The 23,961-nt window shown below is 42.1% G+C and overlaps 1 protein-coding gene across 2 annotated transcripts in view; it reads left to right on the forward strand.

Moving 5' to 3' along the window:
• Positions 1-1,126: 1,126 nt before the first annotated feature.
• WIPF1 (WAS/WASL interacting protein family member 1) overlaps positions 1,127-23,961 on the forward strand; it is an 84,544-nt gene continuing 61,709 nt past the window's right edge. Inside the window, exon 1 of one of the 2 annotated variants that reach the window (XM_019554230.1) lies at positions 1,127-1,311. The gene's annotated coding sequence lies outside the window, so the exon portion shown is untranslated. Of the gene's footprint in view, positions 1,312-1,411; positions 1,551-23,961 lie in introns of those variants that run through there. The other variant, XM_019554232.1, reaches the window with a different exon arrangement.

The raw sequence follows: 23,961 nt of genomic DNA on the forward strand, positions 1-23,961 counted from the left end.
AGTGCCGAAAAAACCGCAACATCTACCTTGGAAGATGCTGGAGTGCCGGCATGGCAGAAAAAGAAAATGGGGGGGCAGAGTGGGGGGGGGGGGTACATGGCAGAACGAACTGCATATTAGTATATTTAATAATCATAAATGTTGCCTTGTTCTGTATTCCTTTTTTGTTGAGCATGATGCAATGAGAGAGAGAAAAAAAGAGATAAATAAGAGAAAGAGGAAGGAGAGCAGAGAGAGAACCAGGCACATGCACACAGAACCATGTTCACAAATGCAGAGAACCAGAACATACCCAGAACAGACACATGCACACAAACATCCGCCACCAGACACACGTGTGCACAGACACACAGAACCAGATGCTGGGCTCAGAGTGTGTGGGAGTCAGGTGGGCTCAGCTGCTGCCAGCCACAGAGCCCAGGATGCTCCCAGCAGAGGGGTGGGCAGTTGCAAGTCCTGCTGCAAGCAGACCGGGCTCCATGGTTGGCAACAGCTACCCAGAGCCTGGACCAGTTGCAGCCAGGATGCTGCAAATATCTGCTCCAGGCTCCAGCATTAGCTCCATACTGGTGGGTGTGTGCACACTTTAGAGCACATGGTGGGAATAGGGCCTGAGACAGCACAGCCCTCCCGCTATCTTGAGGACTGCCTGTACAGCTGGTATGTATAATCCAAAGCCAGGGGACTTTGGAAACTGTGGCCAGCTGACTTTCTAAAGGGGGTGCAGCCCTGCTGAGCCAGATGAAGTCAAAGCAAGGTTTGAGGTGAGTTGATATCTGGTTTGGAACAATGTGGGTAGCTGTGGGAGCCAGGAAACAAGATTTTTGGGGGCTTCAAATGCCCTTCACGAGGTCTGAAAAAGCAGCTGTCACTGTTCAAGCGCAGGCCAGGTGAGGACAGTTAACTGCAGCCCAACCGCATTATGCCAGTGAACTGCAGCAAGGAGAAATAACTCCCCTTCACTGTTAGCCCGCGACCCTGGCCTCCCTTCCCTTCCTCGCTGCCCCCCAGGCAGCGCGGGTCGCGGAGGCAGGAGCAGGGTAAGGGCATCGCTTCACCCCGGCTTCACGCCGCTACCGGGCATGTGCGGACGCGCCGCACATGCTCACTAGGGGCAAGCCCGGTCTTGGGAGCATGTGCCGAGCGGGGCCGGGCCAGGCTGCTGCAGCTGCTCAGGGCGCGCTCTCCCCCGCCGGTCCCGGGCGCTATAAATAGCCTCCCGTGCGAAAAATGGCCCGGGTGCTGCAGCGGCTGGATCATGGGCGCGAGCTGGCCCCGGCTCTCCAGGCGTGAGGAGCCCGGCAGGACGCGGTAAGGAAAGCGGCTGCCCCGCTCCGGGCCGGCCCCCAGCTGCTCCCCGCGGGCGGGGCGGGGCGTTGCCAGCCCGGGGCCCGTCGCCTGGCGCCCAACATCTGGGCAGGGCGCTGCCTGGGCTCGGCACAGCTGAAACGGGGGCTGGATCGGGGCGCGCTCCTGCCCCGCCTGCTGCAGCTTCCCGGGGCCTGGGGGGCGTCGCTCGCAGCTCGGGGTCGCGGGGCACCAGGATGAAGGTAATGGCTGGGGTAGGGCCAGTCGCCTTCCCCACCCCCGCCTGCTTTCGTGGTGGCACTCGCCTCCCGCCGTGTGTCCGCCGGGCCGAGCGGCCGGGGCCGGGGCCGGGGCCCGCGCGGGTCTCGGGGTAGGGCAGCGCGGGGGAGTTTATCCCGGATAAACAAGGGGCCCGCAGGAGCCGGCGGCTGAAAGTCCCGTGTGAAAGCCCGGAGCTGGGACAAGTGCAGGGACGTGTGCACTGACACTGAATCTGCCTTGACCCCAGAGCTTTGTGCATCTCTGACACTGAATCTGCTTTCTTGCCTATTTCTTTTTTCCAGACCTGTCTGTCTAGCCCTCGGATCCGCTCTCCGCGCTCTGAAGCCGCTACCGCTCCTCCCGGCCATCTCCACACACTGACTTTGTGCCCTCTTGCTGTGATCCTTCTCTGCTTCTTTCCTTTTCTCCCCTCTCTACTTCCTGGATTGTTTTAATCAACTCTTGGGAATGAATTCTGCTTTCTCTTATGTTCCTGGGGATGATTTCTTAGGGCACCGCCTTTTATTGGCCCAACTGTGCCCTGGGGATACAGTTAAACCAGCTTCCCAGTGTAAGGCGTTCTTCCTCGGGTCTCAAGTAGGAGACTGTGTAGGGTGGAGTGAGACCTGAGGAAGCATGTCTTGTATTTAAAAGCTTGTCTAACATTATCTGCAGGCACCTACCCTGGAGATCTTCAAAAAAATACTGGACATGCACCTTGCTGGGGTTATTTAACCCCAGCAGTCTTTCCTGCCCAGAGCAGGGAGGCTGGACCCAATGATCTCATGGGATTCACGGAAGTTTAGGGCTGGAAAGGATCTCAACTACAGAGTTGGTCCAGTAAAAGATGCTGCCCTTGGAAATCTTTGCCTCTCACACAGTTTCTGGACCATTACAGCTACAACATCACTCTCGAACTCGCTATCTTGGTTTTACCCAGACACACACAGATTTGGCTAAAGTTAGAATGCCAGTTTCCGCTCAGTTACACCCCATACAGCCAAGGTCAAACTTTGGTGGGGTGGTGGAAGAAGAGCTGAATAGTGATATTAAGGCTTCAGCTTGCATTAGTGACAGCAGAAGAGATGCCATCACAGTTGCTTGTGCAGATGTTCGTGATATGGGCATCCTTCCTTTTTTTTCTTTTCCCCCTCTCCCCACTCCACAGTTGCTATGAACAGCAATTAAATAGTATAGGGGAGGCTTACATTTTTGTTGTCCTTAAACATGTGTTAAGGAATTCAAAACATGAACACTTTGTTGCATTTCTGATTTTTAAATCTTTACTCAAGAAAGGGACATATACTTTAGTTGGAATCAGCTGCATGGGAGCATTGTGCAGGCTTCTTCCATACTGCCCTCTTAACTGACACCTTCAGTGCTGCTCTGGAGCATGCCCAGAAGATCTGATGATCTTGTGTCTGCTAGAGACCCAAATAACTTGACCAACTACAACCTGGGCCCAACCTACAGCCATGTTAGGTATGGCACAGGTAATGAAGGAAGAACAGTTAAATTCTTGGTGCTTGCATACCTTCTGTGTGGGCTTTTTTTTATATTCCTTCCCAGAGTCTGTATAGTGGGGAAGTATGACCTTTGTGACATGCTTGTCTCCTGCCTGCTTGGTAGGAACACAGGAGAAGGGGCTAGAACTCAAGAGACAGAGGAGAGAAACATTTCAGAGGAAGAAAGTTTATCACTGGGTTGTGATACTCTTATAGGATGGTCTGTTGTTTTAACAATCGTGGTCCTCCTTTGGTTCATCTGTCTCTATGTACTGTTGTTTTTTGTCATGTTGATACTTTGTCTCCCTCTTCTCATCGTCTCCTTTTGATGTTGTCTTTTAAGCTCCCAGTTATCCTGTTGCCATGAAACTGCCAGGGATGTTGTCTTTTGAGGTGTGCCTGTCAAATGAACTTGCTTCAGTGTTACCACATTATGCTATTTAATCTCTTCTACAATGAGTAAATTTGCCTTCTCTAAAAATGTTGAGACACACACAAAAGGTAACCCATTTGGTTTATCTTGCGGGGGGGAGGGTTGGTTTAGACTGTAAGCTCTTTGGGGCAGGGATTGTCCTTTTTATGTGTGTGTGGTTTGTTTACGGTACTTGGGGGGGGGGGGGGGGGGAACTGGGGACCTTTATGCTTGTCTCTGGCACTAGATAAATAATAAATACAGTATCAGCTTCCACATGATTTTATCAGCCACTCCATTTGAAATGTATGCACTCTTATGTGGTTGCTCTGAAACTAAAGATGGTGAAAACTGCCAGTTCTTAATGTTTGTTTTAATCCATATCCAGATCATTAATGAAAGACTTATCTATGGGGTACCTTGCTTAGTATTTATCAGGCCATCTCCCTTTAAAATGAGAATTGGGGTTGCCAACTGTTTGAATCTATTCCAGGAGGTTTTATCATGTGATGTAAAGACATTCATGACTGATCTAGGCAAGTGTACGTTATTATTACATTTGAAAAACCCCACTGGACTACTGTATACAATGGATTTATCATTTTAATATTTATTTTAAAGAATGCCCTATTGTTTATCTCCTGGGTGACACGCAGCAGTCTCCTAGAGATTTGTATCTAATTCCTGGAAACTCCAAGGCAATCCTAGAGGGTTGGCAACCCTAGTGAGAACTATAGGCACTAAGCTTTCTACCTACCCCAGTATGGTTCATAGCAATTCAATTTGCAACTTTCTGCAGAATTGCATCACTTGCAAGCAACATATATCCATGTACATACTGTCAGCAACAAGGCACCACGAAGTGTTCCCTGAAATAAGCACACCATTGTCACAAAGCTACATCAGGACTCTAGTCCTCTTACTTTCACAGTAGATTCTGTACTTAAAGGGTTGACATCTAGATTTTTCTTTATCATCTCAGGGTCAAGTCTGCAGATGTATGCATGCATTTTTACATAAAATAAGTGAGGCACTGTCTAGGACACCAGAAAGCCCAATAATAGGCAGGTACTACACATGCCTCTTTGTGAAAGAGACATCTGGACTGCACTGTTTATTATCCCTTACCAGTATCTCAGGAAAGTGATTACAGTTGCCAAGTTGTTATTCTGCTTGTTTCAATACCCAAGGGTTTCTGTTTTCTTTTGGTTTAGTTTGGGTTTTTTTGAGATGAGGAAAAAACCCATACATCTTGGTTGATGCCACATTTAACATTTTTAATAAATTAAAAATAATTGTGTTTCTTCAAGAAACAGTTATTCCGTAGAAGCACATAGGCTGGCCTCAGTTATGTTCTAGTAAAGCCCTTGTAGTACAACTGATATGTAGGATATTGGTTACACCCTTGAATCTCCCTCTGGATCCTGGACTTAACAGTATGGAAAAGGTGTGAGAAGCTGTTGCCAAAAAAAAAACAAGGAGAAAAGAAGTTTTGTGCACTTACCAATTAATGAACACTAAACCCAAATATTAACCTGTTACTATAATATAGTGTAAAAATTCTAATTAAATGCTGTGTATACTTGCTACTGATTTTTCTTATTCTTTTTGATGGTTTGATGTCTCATCATTAACTTAATACTTTCTCCTTTGGCTTTAGTATGGCCATGCCCATAGACTTCTAACATTTTAACCAATGATAATATTAAGGAGTGTTACAAATACTTGTTGCACTGAACCTGGTGTAGCAGTAGATTTGTAAAGGTGGAATGTGTGTAGTATGTCTTGGTTTATAAGTGCTGAGTAAGTATTTCAATTTGGAAAAAGAAATAAAAAAAAAATCAGTAATATATATTTTCAAGTGGCAAATGCACTGTCTCTTGGTAACATCAGGGCCTGGCTTTTAGTCTTCAGGACCAGCTCTCTGAAGTAAATGCCCCGTTGTCACAAAGCTATATGAGGACTCTGTTCCTTTTGCTTGCACAATAGATTTTATACTTAAAATGTTAACTTAAAGAAAAATCTAGACTGCCACATGGCATCATATGCATAGCAATGCCTTATTCCTCTATTTGATGCTTAATTTATTTTGTTCAAATATAATTATGATATTTAGCCATTAGTTAAATATGAAAGTTGCTAACCTGTACTGATTATCAAATAGCTGAGAGAGATGCCTTTACATAAACTAAACTTAACAAAGTTTCCTAGAATGATGCTTCATACTGCGCATGCCATTTTAAAATAAAACAAAACATTGTTTGACTTCCCTGTGCACCTCCTCCCCCCAGTGACAATTGATGGTTATGGTAGCAGATTGACTACAACTTTGTCTCTGAAGCTGATAAGGAAATATTGTTTTTTCCATTGGCATTTAGACTCTAAGACAATATTGGAAAGCTGCAACACTTAAGGAAAGGTGTGTTAAATGCATTTTTCCCTGAGTAGAATTTCAGAAAAATGCTGGATAGTTCTTGTATTGAATATGTATCTAGACATCTCTTTCCCTTGTCCCTTTCCCCCACACGCAAAGAAAATAAAAAATAAAATCATTGTAATAGCACTTCAGTGCTAGGCATTGGATAATTAAATAATAGCTCTAAATACTGCCAAGATTGTGTCTAACAATAAAAAAAATTACTGTTGCTGACTTGCAAATTTTGAAATATGAAAACATGACATTAAATGGAACTAGCACTGGAAGTGAGGGTTTCATAAGGCTAAAGACCTGTGAGTACTATTTCATGACCTACAAAAACCTGCTCTCTCTTTGGAGATAATCCAAGCCTTGCTGAAACCAGTGAAAACTGTCACTGACTTATAAGACGCAACTGAATGCCTTTTCAGGTAAAAAGGTAGTAAAAGAGCAAACTAAACCAAATATGAAAAATTGGGTACATTAACAGTAGTGTCTGTCCAGTCCTAGTAAGAGAGAAACTGGTTGCACATTAAATAATTTTACCTATATCAGAGTTTGGCAATACTTTCCAATGGGAGCCAGAATGACCCAGGGCAGTAGGACCTGGCTGCCTGCAGCACTGCTTCTTGCTGCCCAGCTGCAGTGCAGTATAGGGAGAGCTCCCCCTCTGCCAAAGCCCTGACTGCAGTGCAGCCCACGGGAAGTCCTCTAGTGCCAATGCCACAGCTCCACATGCCAGATCTGGCCTGTGGGTTACAGGTTGTCTTTAATCTTTTCGAAGTGTCTGGTTACTATTCTTCTCAGGGCTTGTATCCTTTAAAGAGCACTCCATTCTTCCCCTTTCATATATACCTGCACATACACTTCCTTATATTGTCTTAAGGCAAACCTCAATGTACATGTCTCTATAAAGAAACTACAGGATGCTCTGAGGTGGTAAGCAATAAAGAAGTTTAATTAAAATAACAAATGAAAGGCTGGATCTAAATGGCTCTGAGCATTTTTCTGGTAGCTTCAACGTTAATCGGGTACTAATCTAGGGCTTTTTTTCTCTTGCTTTTAATGTTTGGTGAATCCAAAGGTGTGAGATTTGTGACAGGGCCTCAGTTTTCAGGATTAGCCATGGAAGCACAGTCAAGAACAAGTTTAACTTGGATCTTTACTAATTTATGCCAGCCTTGTCCTGAAAGCATTCACCTAGCTTGAGAGGGCAGTAACATTACCATATCCATTTAACTGTGTTCTCTTGCCAACAGTGTATGTGTGGGAGCATGGGAAGAGGTCTAGTAGAAAGTGAACTATAATTGGAGTCAACAAATTATTCTTAATTTTATTTATTGTATTTTAGAAAATGCTTGGCCACCTATGCTCAAGTCTGCATAAGTTTACCATTTATTTGTATTGCAGTAAAGCTGATAGGTCACAACCAAGATCACTGCCTAACTTTGCAATGTACTGTACTACAAGGCATATAGTAAGTGGCAATCCCAACTCACTAATGTCTTTAGGTTCTAAATAAAAAAGATCTCCAAAGGGGAGAGAGGATTTGCTTAAAATCACACAGCACAGCAGTGAACAACACTAGAAATGAATGCCGGATTAGGCAGACTATCACTGCTAAATTAGGATCTCACTGGCTCTCAGGATAATTTTATCTCTCCAGTGTCAGTTGCTTACTGACTATACAATGACAGGATTATTGCTCACCTCCTTTGGTCTACTTTATTGCTCTGATTTTTGTTGATCAGTCTTCTTTTGGTGTTTTTGGGGTTGTTGTTGTTGTTGTTTTTTTTAAATGTTCAGAATGATTGACTATATTAATTTCTAGCATTGTTTTTCATCATTTTATTTTTTAGAAGGCAAGACAGGGTTACCCCTTAAAGACTAACTTGTATTGCCTACACAAAATTTGCCTTTCTAAATGAATTAGTTGTTAAGGTATTGTTCTGCCTCCTGCCTGACTTCAGACTAACAAGGCTAACCACCTCTCAGTACTAGAAGTAGAAGAAAGAAAAACTGGTGAAATAAAAAACAAGTATTACAGAAAAAGCTTTTAAAAAGTAATCTTATATTTTCAGTTTGTTTCAGGACAGTTAATCTCTTAACTTCTTATGAGAGAAGGGAGAGGAAGTTGTCCTCTTAACTTCCCCTTTTTCTTCTTTTAAAAAAAAACAAACAAAAAAACCCAAACAAACCAACCCAAAAAACAGGCCATCATATTCAAGGGAACCATTTAAGGAGTTAAGCCTGAAAAGTTAGCTATGTCTCTGTTTCAAATCCCAAATGCTGTGAACAAGGGACTATTCAGATGTTAAATTATAACTTACACTGCATTATATCAAGGGGAAATTAGCAAATCACAGCAGCTAGAAACTTCAACTGGGAATATTGTAAAAAGTCATTGCTTTTGTTTCAGTAGGTCATTTTCGGAGCTATGAGGCGGGACTTTACTTTCTTCCTCTTTCATTTGCAGAATGATTTGCCTGATACTTATGCAGGTCATCTGTTTATTGTTAGCAGCTGTGAAACTCCAGTAGGTTATATAAGCATAGTTAAAAATCAGTAAAACCTTGCATCATTCAGCAGATTTGTACATTTTATACACCAGAATAACAACTTTGTTTTGCAATTTGTTTGATATAACAACATATTAAGGGGGCAGAAGTATCCACTGAAAGCTGGGAAATCCTTTAAGTCATAGAAATCAGATATAACAATGTGTCATTTTATTGTGAATACAAGTGCTATAAAGATCAGGCAGCATATTGTGGTGCTATAATGTGAGGAAGGCTGTGTGTCAGAGTAATACTATGTAACAGCTGAATTGAGCGTGCCAGATAAATAAAGCTGAATTGTCTGGATAACACTGTTTGGAAGATAAGTATGGACTCTATGCCAGACTGCAGTGGTAGTAATAAACTGAAGAACTCATGCCCTGAAATTAGACATGCTCAATGATACTACCGGAAAGAGCAAGCTGAATTCAGCTTTGCAAAAGACAAACCCAAAATATGACAACACATACAGTAATGTGAAATTTCATGACAAGAACAATATCCAACCACATGAGGAAAGTATCTTGGCCACAAAAAACCCCAAAGCTCCCTGATCCCAGCTGACTTCCAAATGATGCCTTATGTATTGGGCAGTAACCAGAGATTCTTGTTAATTTGATCGTTAGCTACTGACTCCTAAGGGAACACAGCTAACCTAAACTGTAGCTCCTTGCCCCCTGCCCCCCTTTAGTTTTTAACTCTCAAAAAAAAAAAAAAAAAAAGTCACAGATAACATCCTGCCAGTCTCCCTGCCAACTTTTTTTTTTTTAACCATCATTTTCCTGTTTTTATTTTCTGTGGCCTCTTTTTGCTGGGTAACATACCACATAGCCAAGAGAGACAGTGGAAAGAGCTGTTAACAACACAAAATAAACAGTCCAAAATTCTTTTTCTTTGTTCAGCCCCATTTGGTGTTTAGTGGTAATGTTAGGCAGCAAATGGGTTTGAAACAAATATGTAATTATTTAGTGTCCACTGGTCCTGCACTAATAGCTTAAAGCTGTGTTCTTGCTTTGCATTCAAGGTGGTAGGGCAAGAGTTCCCATGAGCTTGACCTTCCACCCATTCATTTCATAATAATCTGTTATAAGAAGGTAGTTGGTGAACTAATGAAGTCTGAAAGCTGCTGCACTAGGTTTTTTCCCATTTTTTGCTGTAAAAACAGCAGGCATATCTCCTCCCAGAGCTGCACTTGCAAGGCATAAAGTTGTTTTTTTTTAATAGCTAGTGCATCAATCACTGATAAAGGAATGTCTTTTGGACACAGGATGGCTGAGACAGTTTTGTACCCTGGCAGTTCCAAGCTGCCAGGACAGCTACTTTGAACCATGGAATGCTGGCTGAGAGCTAGAACAGACTTCTGTCTTTCTCTGGTACTGAAAAGACACAAAATATGAAGTAAGGCTTAACATCCATAACATATTGTTAATGCTACTTATGTTCAACTCCCACTTAAAATAGAGGATTGTTCATTCAGTATGTGCAGCTGTTAAAATGGTAACTCCTCATGATTACTTCAAGATTATTCCTTCAGTGAGTAACCCAATCTGAATTTATTAGTAGTCTCTTGTCTTTTCTGCAAGCTTTCTTTATTTCATAGATTTCAGAAACATTAGGGCTGGAAGAGACCTTTTGAGATCATCAGGTCCAGCTCCCTGCCCAAAGGGCAGGAAGTCAGCTGGTGTCAAATGACCCCAGCAAGGTAAGCATCCAGGTGTTTCTTGAACATATCCAGATTAGTGCTTCCACCACTTCTGGGGGGAGTCTGTTCCAGACTCTGGAGACTCGGACAGTAAAGAAGCTTTTCCTTATGTCCAGTCTAAAATGGTCTTCCAGCAGTTTGACCATTAGACCCTGTCTTCCCTTGGGGGTGATGTGGTAAACAGACGTTCTCCCATTTCCTGATGCACACTCTTTGTGTACTTAAAGGTAGTCTGTAAAGTGTAACTGCCCTGCCTTATTCAAAAGAGGGAAGGATATAGGTAGAGGTATACAGTAAGTCTCTTCACCTGAAAAGACCTTCTGAAAACCTTGGAGAAAGGTTGCTATATTCTGTCCAAGCAAATATTTAGTTTCTGACCTATTTTAATGGAATGATCAGGATTCAGAAAGCCAACAATGTAATACTTAAATCTTCCAGAGCACTTTGTTTAACATATGTCAAATGAATTCTTAACAATTTGATCGTTGTGATCAATGGTTTTGAGGATTTTTCAGCCCACTTTTTTTTAAGTGAACTGAGGAGAGAGTTCCACAGGATGGAATTTGTGTAGCTCTATCAGCAGTATTAGAATTACTAAATCCACAGTATAGACTCGTACCAATATCTTACTGATAGCAGTAATGAACTGTCATCCTTTATGTGGGTCATCCCTTAGCAGGAAATGTGGTACATAGTTTTTACTAGGGGTGTGCGAAACAGGCCGTATTCAATTCAGATTTGGATTCAGCCCAAATCAGGGACAGTGATTCGATTTGTTAATTCAGAACACTGTCCCCAATTCGATTTGGCCAAATCCGAATCTGAAGAGTTGATGCTGATTCGGAGAATCGGCGATTTGGCCATAGACATGGCTTTAAATGTTTTTTCTACATACCTCAAGGTACAAGGCACAGCTCATGAACGCTGTGATGGTGGGGCAGATGGAGCATCACACAGGAGTGCAGGGGTTCCCCCACATGCTTGGAGGTAAACCCGGAAGTGGACCTGAAGTATTTCCAAGTCTGGCGGGTAGCATGTGGAGGGCCTCCCCCCTCCCCCTGCATCCCCCCGGCTCAGTGATCAGCCGCAAGGGGACTCTGGGTGCCCCCCCCAGACCCAGGAGGCACAAGTCACTGAGCTGATGGGGTGCAGGGGGCCCCCCTGTGCACTCCCTAGTGGACCTGGGAGTGGACCGGGAGTGCTTCTGGTCCACTTTCAGGTCAGCTGAGCATGCTAGGGATCACCCTCCCGCGGTCCTGTGGGATGGTCCATCCGCCCCAGCATTGCAGTGTTGATGAGGTGTCTGGCACCTTGAGGTATATAGAAAAAACATTTAAAGCTGTGTCTGTGTCCTAATCTCCAAATCTTGCTGAATCAATTTAGAGGGTTAGATTCAGTGATTTGGCCACCGAATTGGATCGAATCTCTGCCAAATTGAATTGGGGACCAAAGTTTGCACAGCCCTAGTTTTTACTACTGTTATTTCACAGGTGTTTATTGAAAGCAAAGGAATGGTGAGACTCAGGAGACTGTGCTTGTATTTTTGGTGTTGAACACAGTGTATTGTAATGGTTACACATGCTGCCTTCCTAACACTTCTTCCTTGGCCCCTCTAGCCCAGTTCTTCCTTTTCCCCATCTCCCCTGTTAATCGCCTTGCTATCTAACCTCCTGTGCAGTCCTCCCATCCCAACTAACAAGTCTGTACTCCACATAACTTGGCCAAACATGGGAGGATTGTCACAGGAATAGTAAAAGGTACGTCTTTGGGATTAAGGTATTTTCCCCTTTGTCTGTTTCCAGTAAACTTCAAATCATTACCAATAAACAAGGTGATGCTAGAACTGCTGTTGATGTGGTTGTATAGATAAAACAACGCTGTTCCCTGGCTCACACTTGATAAATAGCTGAACAGCTTTGGCTGAAGTTTTTCTGTAACTGGAGCCCAAAGCATGTGGTATGGAAAACATCTACCCAAACTGTAAATTTTGGTCAAATCCCAAGCAACTGAAAACAGAATCTACTAATGGGAGCTGCCAGTATAGGCATGAATACCTGTGCTACCTATAAATAAACTAAACTAAAATCTTTTAAATGTATAGGAGCTATAACATGCAATACAGCTAACCTACAGAACCCCATGCACGTCTTGCCTCTTTTCTTAAATTATATTTTAAAAACCTCTGGGGCAGGACCTGTATGTATTTAAAGCTTAGCACAAAATAGCTTCAATCTTGACTAAGAGCTATGGGCATTCAAATAATAACACCCTTGTGAGGTAGGCGGATGGGCATTTCCATTTCATTCTTAGGTACAGGGAAATCAATGGAGAGTGATGTGACTAAACCAGAACATGGAAACCTAGCTTAAAACTCTTGATCCTACCTCATGGTCCTGGACTCAAACCACTCAGTGCTTACCACCTAACCACAAACTGTTATACTTTTAAAACAAACTTGCAGATTTGCCAAGAGGTTGCTCAAATTAGATGCAACACCATAAAGTTTCGAAGGAAACAGGCAGCTCCCAGAATTCTGTTTCACTAAGAACAATAAGCCACACTGAAGTGGCTTTCTTGAGCCTGCTTCTGCAGGTTGAAACGGAGGTTCTTCATTCAGTCTCAGTGGGTGGCTCTTGGGGCATGTAAAGTTCTGTGGGCTGAATAGGTGTTCTTGTGCTCTCACACAGTCTCTTGTACAGCTTGAGCTTGCTTTGCGTCCAGGGACAAATCCAGGAGGGTGGCAGTGGTACATTTGAACCTCCCCCCCGCAAAGATTCTAGCTCTACCTAGAGTTTAAAATCAACTGCACTGCAACAACAGCCTTCAGACACCACTAAGAAAATTGACTTCATGGCTCATTATCAGCTACCTGATTCTTATCAATGTCTCTTCACTCCACAGATGTTAACAACCCTCTCTCCTTTTTAATGGTCTCAATGTTCCATTAACCAAATTATCCTTTCTTTTCCTGTCTGTTAGTTACTCCTAGTAATGTAGCTCCTATTTCACAACTTTACAATTTAGTTTTAGCTCTACCTAAAAACATTAATGGAAGCAAAGAAATAACTGTCAGCAAAGTGTTGGATGCACTGTCAAGAAAGCTCAAGAAGGATAGGTTTAATTTTATGAATCTGAATGAAGTGTCCATTCAATTCTAAGGACTACAGGCAAAGCCATCCCTTGTGGGGAGGGGGAGGTAGGGGAGAATCAGGGTGGCTGCTCTGGGCCCGTGCTTTGCGGGGCTCCACAGACACTGCCATACAGCCCCCGTGGACAGAGCCACTGGCACATGCCAAGGGCAACACCACTCCCCACAGCTGCCTGCCATGCACCGCTGACTCTACACTCCAGCCACTCGCCACTCCCCCACCCAGTCTACGCTCTGGCCACTCACCACCCCTCCCCCTCACACAGGCTGATATACCCCAGGCCCCACACACCACATGGGTTGGCTCTGACTACAGGGCTAAGGAAACATCTTTTGATTATGATTGTCTACCCCCTTTTTTCAAATATCCTAACAGATGGTATATTTCAGAGTGAAGAACCAATTTTTATATGACTTCAGAGGGTTTTTTTGCACATTGTATGCATGCTGTAGTTTTAATGTTAACTTGATTTATTAACAACACTTAGCAAAGTATGTGACCTTATACACCTGTGTATTCCTATATTGTAATAATCCTATATTTTATGACAAGGTATACTCAGGCTTTGACCAAACTTTCCCAGAAGCTTCTGCTGCTAAGGAGTACTATTGAACTTTTAAGCCATTGTTAGTGTAAATGTTTTAAGTAAGTTTAATAGGGGTGGAAGTAAATTTGGAAGGCAATAGAACCATTCAAATGTAGTAATAATGAACTAGGCATGTACTATAGACAAAGAGGTTTCTCATAGTGTTAAATCTTGCCTACCTGACCCTTTCCAATAATACCTAAGAAACTAGCTTACTGTAGTTTGCCACTGGGGGAATAGAAGAATTTACAGGCATTATGCATAACTTTTAATAGTGGATTTTAAGACTGTTATCAATTCTTTATTGTATATGTATTTCTACAGGGATGCTAGTCCTTGTAGGGTTAGAGGAGGTGGGTTCTCTCAGAGTAGGCCAGGTGGGGTGACAAGTAGGTATGTACCTTTAGATGTACAGTCTGGAATAGAGACTGAAAAAGTCTTAAATGTTAATATCATCCTACTCATTTTGTAGCCTGTTTTGGGGTTAAGAGAAGGGGGGATAGGAGTATGTATAATAGATTGTGAAGAGATAAATGGCAACTTGTAAAAAGACATCATATGTGCTGTTTGATACTTTCATAGTAATAACTAGCTTACCCTGGTTTTCATAAAATCATAGAAAAATAGAGCTAGAAGAGGCTTGGAAGATGGTATGGCTATTCCAACAAAAATCACAAATCATAAAAAATAGAGATGGAAGAGACTTCAAGTGATCATCTAGTCCAGGGGTAGGCAACCCCCAGCACAGGTGCCAGAGCATGGCATGCAAAGGCATTTTGTTGGCAATCGTGCCTTGGGACAGATGGCAGGGAAGGAGCTGGGGCTGTGCTGCCACAACAAGGATTGGGCCCTTACAGCTCCCCTGTCATCCACCTCTGGCATGCCGACATCTTACAAGCCAAGGTTGCAGATGTTTTTGGCTGCTCTACCCAAAAATGTTGCTGAGCCCTGATATAATCAACCTACTACTTGAGCAGGAATTTAAGCCTTGGATTTTTTTTATACTTCTTTCTTTCTGTTAATATGACAAATTATTAGCACTAAACTAATAATCTCCATTTGAGTTGTGTAAACCTTCTCTCTTAATTAGGAAAAGGATAAATTTAGGAGGGTGTAATTTGGTTAACAATAATTCAGCATCCACACATGTGCCTTCCCAAACCCTTGGCTCCCAATAAGAATCTTTCAGGATCAAGTCCTCTTGAGATTTAATACAGGGTTTTTCCAGTTAATAAACCCTAATTCTGAGTGTCAGTGTGTGCTGACTAAAACATCTAATTAAGATGTTAACTTTAACTGGTCTGGAAAACTAAGTGTACTGTAACTGACAAACTTTACAAGATGACTGGGCAAGTTCCCTTTTTAAAAAATTATCTAAAACAAGACAGTTTCAGAAGAGAATTTCTGTGACCTGACAATCATGTTTGACGGTAAGAACTGTTTCTACACATCAGCGTGCCTTGTAAGTGAAAGCATGGCGAGGCCCCAACAAAAGAAGTTAGGATTATTAGCTTTTTGGGGCAGGGACCAGCTTTTTGTTCTGTTTTGAGAAGGGTTCCCAGGCTATGAATGGTCTCTTGGTATCATTAATACAAATTCACAATAGATTGCCAAAAAATCCACTCAGAAAAGGCAATGGAGGTTTAAGTGGTTTATGCTCTACAGTGGTGCAAGATTATTCCATTCCTAAACTGATACTTTGAGGAGGGTTTGGCCAAGGCTTCTCTCGGGTATCAAGCAGTGAGGTTTGATTAGAAACCACAAGGCTCATAGTAATGATACTCTGTACTTATGTAGTGTAGTGTTTTACAGCTTCAAAGCTCTACACAACTGTTAACTAATTGATGGATGTGGATTCTCCAGATATTTCAAACCCTCCACTGTGAGGCACAGGGGCATGTAAATATTAGCAAAATGTAGAGGGAATAGCCAAAAAGGAAGGAAGGGGGAAGGGAACATGATGTGTTTCCTTCCTCTGCCATATATGGACTTCTCTAAAAGTCTCCCAAATGCCAGTGCTGATAATAATTGTCCCATGGCTAGTGAAATGGAATTTCAAGTCAAAACGTAGCCATAGTATGCTGGCAACTTAAATAATTTTCAGTAAATTATCTGAAAATTATCACTCATTTTCTAATTCTCATCTATAACAGCAGACACCACAAACCCAGTTAAACTGGATGTAGGGACAGCATACCACAATGTACATGCCCAACTGACTCTGCTATCTGATGCATTGAGGGCCCATTGTGCTGTACCCTCTGTGTTGACTGGCAGTACCAGGACCCCAAGTTTATTCTGTTGAAGCACTGTGTGAAAGTAGGGAGGCTTTTAGTACTTTTCCCTTCCCTTCTTCATATCATAAGCAGCTAGAATGTCTGAACCTATGGGTTTTACCATTACTTTGTTCCCTATCCCTGTCTCCCTTCCTCCTCTCTCTCTCTCTGGAAAATTCTTGGGAGGGAACAGAAGAAAAGAGCTTAGATTGGTTGTTTTTAAAAAACAATAACCCTCTGATGATATGGGTGGAATGAGTTTTTTGTAAAACAGCCATTATTTTAGATTGGTTATAATGTTGTTCTGATAGGTTGTTCTGTTCTGGCTACATCTAAAAAAACCTGTTAGCTGCCCCTCCTATATGTTTGATGCAATAGTGCCTAAAGTCTTAATTCTGATATCCTTTCTCAAGTAAAATTCCTACAGATTTCAAATCTCACTTCGCTGCCTACAGTGATTGCAAGATCTGGTCCTGATTCTGTTTGTTAAAAATCATGTAACCCACAGTAGACTTCTACAGCACACATCAGTATGGGTTTTCAGACCCCTGTGTTACTAAAGTATTTTCTCAGACTTCATGCCAACTATAAAATTAGAGCATTTTTGATAGTTTTTTGCACTTAGGATCATGTACATAGCAATACATTATTTGGGAGCATCAGTCTCAAACAGACGCTCAAAAATCTTCAAAGCTATAGTTCTCAATGGCAATTCATTTTTTTTGGCTTTAAAAGTAGAAATTGGGAGAATAGTAATTTTCTCACTTAGAAACAGTCCAAAGTTAAATGCATCAAGAAGTCAACCTAAATGTAAACTATTAACATATCATAAAACTTCAAGTAGGTATAAACTTACTGTATAATAGCTGCTTTAGACAATTCCCCTGTTGGTACAAAACAACAGGGGAGCGGATGTCAGAACTTCTTTATCTCATGTACTTTGTGATAATGTCTGGACATGTGTGCACAAAATCTACAGAGTATCTGCTGTTATGTCTCTGAATTTCATCCCTCCTAAAGTACCAGGCCATTTCATATTGTGTCTTGAGGAATCTGACGTTCAGAAAAACCAAGGCAAGTCTTGGCACAGAAAGATCCATAAAAATTAGTGATGGAACTTGCACCATCCCAGAGGTTTTATTATCTCATTCCTCTTCCCACTGTCACAGCACCTAGCTCAGGTTTAGGAATATCCCCTGTCTGACAGCTTTATGGGTACACTATAACCATGAGGGAAAGTAAATTAACTTAGCTGTAGAGTTTTGGAAATTGAATTGCACTGTGTCCTCCCTTCCCTTCCCTAGTGCTGAGCTCAGGGGGGTGGGGGGTGGGAGGTGGCCAGGCCCCAGCAGGACGCTTTGATTAGGGAAGGGTTTAAACCCCCGCCCTGCCTGCACCATCCCAGACTTTTCCCTGCTCACAGCTCAAGAGGCAGGGGTGTTGCCAGACCTCAATCCCAAGCTAGCGCTCCAAGGCAAAGAGTTGGGGGTGGGGGAGTTGTGCAGTGCATGCATGTTGATGATATTGAACTTGTCAATCTCCCTCTTTCTGTTTCTTCATACTGTCTGCAAACCTGATAAGTGAGGGAGCCAGCAGGGAGCTGATAACAGGTGTATCAATCTATCAAGAAAACAAAAGCCTCTCATTAGTTTAAGCTCTTCTTAAACAGCTTTTTCCAAGGAAGGAGTGAGAGATGTTACCAGCTGACCTGTTGATTAGCTCCAAAAAGCCCTAAGGAGACATTGTCCTGTCTGCCTTTGTCCTATCCCAGTGAAATTGGACACTCACATATGCATGCATGTGCGCGCACACACACACATCTCAGCATTAGCTAATATACCACATGCTCACTAGGGTCTGTGGGGGGTAGGAGGGGGAATCCCTGCTTGAGCAGCGAGTGGCAAGGGGCAGGGGAAGCCAAGCAAACCCTGCTGTGTCTGCAGTCTCCACTGGAGCTCTAGCTAGGGAGCAGAGTGGTGGGGCCAGCCCTGTTCTCTGGAGCAGGGCTGCAAAGCATCTGATGCTGAGGGACTCTGATTTAACTTGAACCAGAAAGGGGTCTGGGACAGACTATGCATAAACCAGTTTGACACAAATCAGTTAAGCCTGGTTGAATGTAGTATCTTAAAACAGTTTTGGCCATTTTGAAGCTGGTTTATGTGCACTGAACTTATGTTCTGTTATATGTTTAACCAGTTTCTGATCACTTAAACCAGTTTATGTGTAAGGTGTATCCCTAGCCAAAATGTGGAATGATAAGGCTCTCTGATGCCCAAAGGTAAAATTATTATTAGAGAATATATCCATCTGCCCAACTACAAATTTAATTCTTCCCTTCTTTCTTGAGTACCTTGCTGTCTACTGTTTATTTTTAAATATTGAAGAAGCTTATTGTAACATAATACTAGGTTTTTTAAAATAAACTACAGTGCTTATTCTTTAAGCCTAGTCCAGCAAAAATTGGGTTGAATGTAGGACATATTGACATCATGTAATGGTAATGGGTAATAGAAATTTTCATTTCCAGATCATCTGTTTATAATCCAACCAGGTAGGTAGTGACTGAATTTTGTTATCTAGCAGCTTTGGGGTGGTTTAATGAAGTGATTTCATGGTCTTACACCTGTTTCTTGTGGACAGGAGTCCATGCTGGAAGTGATGTCAGTGGTTTTTGTCCTGAAAGTCATACTGGGCATTGAGGCCAAATTGCCAGGCCAGTGTACCCTGGACATGTTTGTGTGAGGAAACTTACCTGGATGTTGCCCATGCTGTACCCATGGGATTTAAATGGGATCAATGAGGTAAAGGCCTTGAGTTTGTCCTGCGTGCAGGGATGAGAAGTTCACCTTCTCTGCATAAACAGGACTTCAATCTCTAAAATTATCATTTGGATGCCTTTCATAAGCCTTAGTCTCTTGTGAATTTTTAACTCTTTGTTTTCTATACTTGCAGTCTTTTTATAACTAACTGGACAACAAATTGACAAACATCAAATACATGTATTGATGTCAAAAAAAGTTTTTTGTTCATTTTATAGATGCTTCTTCCAAAAATAAATTGTAATGAAAATTGTTGGAATCTCCAGTCTATGTAAAGTCTTGACAGTTGTGCCTAAGTAAGCAGTAGAACTGTGGTAATCAAACCTATTGGTCCCTTGGGCCAGGTAAGTGGCATGGGACCAGTCTGCAGGCCAGATCAAATCCAGCATGCCAGGATCAAGCCCTGAGGACCCAGCACCAAGCTGTCCTTGCCCTGCACACTGGGATTGGGCCCCGGGGCATGGCACCATACCCTCCAAGTCTCCCATACTGGGATTGATCCTGTGGCCCACAACTGCCCCCATGTGCCAGGACTGAGCCCTAGGGCCTGGCACCACCCCCACCTAGCCCTGTGTACTGGATTGGGAACCCAATCCAGTGTGCAGGGTCCAAGGTTTCCCTACAGATCAGGGAAGCAGTGCCACTGCTCTCTTGGTGCCAAACTTCCAGACCTATGGCCAGATCAGGCTCACAGGCCAGGGGTTGAGCACCCCTGGAGTAGAGGATCCCATCCATTATGAATCAGAGATGCAAGTCAGAATCTTATTAAAGCTGGAAACATTGTGTTAGGCATTCAGATACAGTTCAGCTGTGAAAGATACCTTCTGTAAAAACTCGGAAGTAGAAGGTCTAAGGCTCCTACTCATGCTCCACTGGATGGAATTCTTTGCTAAAATTATCTAGGATAAGCAAGTCCTAGATTTTTTTTCACAGGGGTCATATGCTCTGATGTAAACTGGCATAGCTCAGCTTACTTCAGGGGAACTAAGCCAATTTAAATAAGATGAGCATCTGGCTTGTCTCTGCCCATTTTTAACTGGTGGCAGTTGTGTGGGAAGGATTATGTTTAATGAAAATCTCTATGTACAATTTTTTTCAGAAACAACAGCATGTAATGGATGCAATGTTTTAAGCTATTTAAGGCTCCTCCTTTTGGCTTGTAGGACAATTATAGACACAGAATAAAACAGAGTTCGCTTATGAATTTTCACATTGGCCTTACTGTAGGAAACACTTTCTTGTTTATTACATTTCCTAAACTCCTCTAGCCTTGTCTTATTTTGGTCTAATACTGCCTGCATAGGGAGGTGATCTTTAAGAAAAAATCTATTTTGTGATTAAGATTAAAGTACTTCATTTTTTCTGACCTTTTAAAAAAACTGTTGTGACTGTTTCATAAACTGCTGAAAACTTGAATATAGAATTAATGGTCCTTTAGTATAAAATACAGTGCACAACTGTTACCCTATTTATTTGCATAACACCCCCCCCCCCCCAAATAAGACATGCATCTTGTTTTTGGAAGGCAAAATGAAGGGGAAAAAAAGGAGAATGGGGTTGGGGTGGTTGGTAAGCAGAGCCTTACCTGCATGCGCTTACCCAGAGGTGTACCTTTCAGGGGGCTGGAAAAAAATTAGTAGCAGCTATGAAAGATTTAACAAGCAGCTGTTGGTCAAGCAGGCATCTCCCCGTGGCAGCAGAAAGGGGACTTCTGTCTCAGTTTTGTGTACTAGAGCCTCCAGCCCCTGCCACAGTTTCAGTGCCCTTCGTCTTAGCACCCAGGACTTGGAAACAAACTGTTCAGTTTGCTTTTATTTTTTGATCAGTAATTTTCAGGAAAAAGATGCATGTGATATGCAAATAAATATGGTATTTAAAGCTATTACTCATTTGGGGAATTACCCTCCTTAGGGATATGGTAGATTCTCCAAGACTGACTCTATAGCTCAACCTGAAGATATAGTCTTGATATATAGGAACTACTATGGGACTGTAGGAGATCAGATTGGATCAGTAATGATCAACATCTTATGAGGGTTAGAATAGCTCAAAAATCCTAAGGTTTTAGGAGTGATCATATGTTATCTTTGTGCATATTTTTTTTTAATTAAGAAAACCCTAGATTAAAAATGAATATGAATAGTTTTCTTTTTGCTTCAAGAGTTTGAGAAAAAAGCATTGTCTTCTCTTGTAGTATTTTGGTGGGCAGTTGTCCTGTACACATCAGTGAGGGTTCTGATTTTTGTGAGGAACTTTATCTACATCACTTAATTACATTTATCAGTCTAGGACTTATTACTTCCTATTATGAAGTCTAAATATTATAAGCTTCTGTTCTAAACAGCTACCTTTTTAACATCACTATTCTGATATAATCAAAGGGTAAGTAGCTATAATTATTAAGGTTTCATGTGTTGGAAGGGTTGCACTCTAATGCTTCCTTGATTAAAATACAGATTCAAACTCTGATTTCACTTACCTGGGTCTTATATTAGTCTTATTACCCTAGCTTCAGTGTCATTACCCCTTTTCTGAATTGGAATGAAATTAATATCGGGCCCTATATTTCTCTGAAATACAAGTGGCCAAGTTTTACTAGAAGAGAGGGCAACTGAAAATAGTTTCTCTGAAAAGATAACGAGCAATTATTTTTGAATGCCAGTGGGTCAAATGACAGTATTTATAGCTCAATTTCTATATATACATATAGAAATGCTTTAAGATAAAGCACACACACACGCACGCACACACACCCCTTCCACTAGCTCGGTTCATTATAACAAAAGTCCTTTTTTTTGATTCCTGGGATTAGATTAAAATTCTCTTGAGTTCTCCATTACAACATAGACAGATCTTCCCAAATCTGATTTCTCCAAAACTGTTACAGATAGTTCTTTCAGCAGAGGTAAATCGTGGAATTTGTGTATCCTAATCCAAAATTGCATAATGGGTCTTCTTCAGGAGTTAGTTCTTCTACAATACTGCCCTTTTTAGGGTTTTACAGGTAGCTTTCTCAGATGCCTATTTGTCACCTCAGCAGCTATAGATTAATTTAAGAAATGTGCAGGCTTTCCTAGAGTCATTATCTGGTCATGGTAGGAAGCAGAGTTTTAATGATATGACTCTCATTTAAATTGGCATGCCATAGCTAAAACCATAGGAACAAACCTGAGACAGTCTTCCTTTTGCATATGGTCGTTAGCTCTGTTATCACTTGCAGAAGAGACTGAAAACTTTTATAGTTTCCATGGACCTGTATGTCCTGTTTTTTATAATAAAACCTGTTGATGTTACAGGAAAAGTTTGCCTGACTTTATGTATGTAAAGGATGTGTTGAATGCTTGAGAAACCTACTTACAGCTGTGGCAACCGTCAGACTGTTCGTGGAGGCCAAAGGAAACTGTGTTCACAGAAGGCTACTGATATGAGGGAGCAGAGAGCCAAAAGGGAACAAATTAGGAGTGGATCTGGCAGCGGGGGTGGCAGGTGCAGTTGCCCATTCAACTGTGCGGGCTTGTCTCAGTGAGCTCTGAGCTCACCAGCATGTGCTCTGCATGTGTCATGAGCTCTGAACTCACCAGATAACTACTGCAGGCTCTGGTCACTGCCCCTTGCTTTCATGCACTGCAAAACCTAGGGGGTGAGCACCACTGCTGCCTCTTTTCTCTTGCTGCTGAATTCATCAGGGAGTCAGAAAGAGAAGGGAGAGTGAATAGCAGCAATGCTCACCCTCTGGGCTTTGGGGCCACATGAAAGCAGTAGCTCTGGCAAGAGCCAACACAGATCTGGTGAGCTCAGAGCTTACAGCACATATGCTGCACAACTAAAGGGGGTGCCAGCACCCCCCTCCACTTCAGTCCTAGATCCATCCGTGGAGAGAATCCTTGTGAAGATTAAGATTCTAAACACTAGGATGACAAGAGAAGAATTAAGTTAAAATAATATTATGCTTTACTCAAAATTGAGTTTGCCATCCAGGGACTATGATGACTGGTTCCAGAATAGATTTGGTATAAACTTCCATGGATTTTGATGTTTACATTGGAAAATATTCAAAACTCTATTTTCTATAAATTTCCATATTGGGTTTTGCCATGAGTCATTTCTTTCTCCTGGTTTCAGACAGGTCAAGAATAGCGTAAGACTCATTTTGTTCATTTTTGTTTTTTCAGCAGAGATGAGAAAATGGCAGAAATGAATGAAAAGATTTTTGTTTTGGTTTTGTTTACCTGAAATATTTTGGCCCACAAATTTGGGTCAGATCTTGAATGTAGATTGAAGTTGATTCCTTTAAAAAAATCTGACTCCATTCACTCATTTTTACCATCCAAGGAACTGGAAAACCTGCTCAGTTTTGGTATTTGTAAGGCAGCCTCTTGGGTAACCATTAAATATTTAAAGCTTACTACAAAGTCCCACTGAGGCCAACCAGATATTTTCCCCTATATCACACATGCTCTAATTCACCCCAGTTCCAAACACCCACTGTTTACTAATCTTTACCCCCCTGTGTGCTGATAATGAACAAGAGGAAATAGAAACAGCAGGGATTATATGCTATAGAGAAGTCCCAGTTTTAATGCTTGAACATAACTCTGTCAGTATTTGCTGCCTACTAAACTCCTGTTTTTAATTTTGAATGTCTCTCTCTTAATGTCTGATCCATGTGATATTGAACAATTGATTTTTTTTTGTTTTGTTTTATTTTTAATATTCAATATTAAGAGAACCCCCCCTTGTCGTGCCTCTATACATATTGGTCTTTGAGTGTTAAAGCTAAATAGTGTGTTGAATAAGAGCTTTATCTAAGAATGGAGGTTAACAGTGTTCAGCCCCTCATAGTTTCATAGTAGCTAGAGTCGGAAGGGACCTAGGTAGATCATCTAGTCCAACCCCCTGCCTTGGCAGGAAAGAGCACCGGGGTCAGATGACCCCGGCAAGGTGCTCATCTAACTTCCTTTTAAAAATC

The sequence above is a fragment of the Crocodylus porosus genome, unplaced genomic scaffold (assembly GCF_001723895.1).
Source record: "Crocodylus porosus isolate Cpor-Errol unplaced genomic scaffold, CroPor_comp1, whole genome shotgun sequence".
NCBI classification, from domain to species: Eukaryota; Metazoa; Chordata; order Crocodylia; family Crocodylidae; genus Crocodylus; species Crocodylus porosus.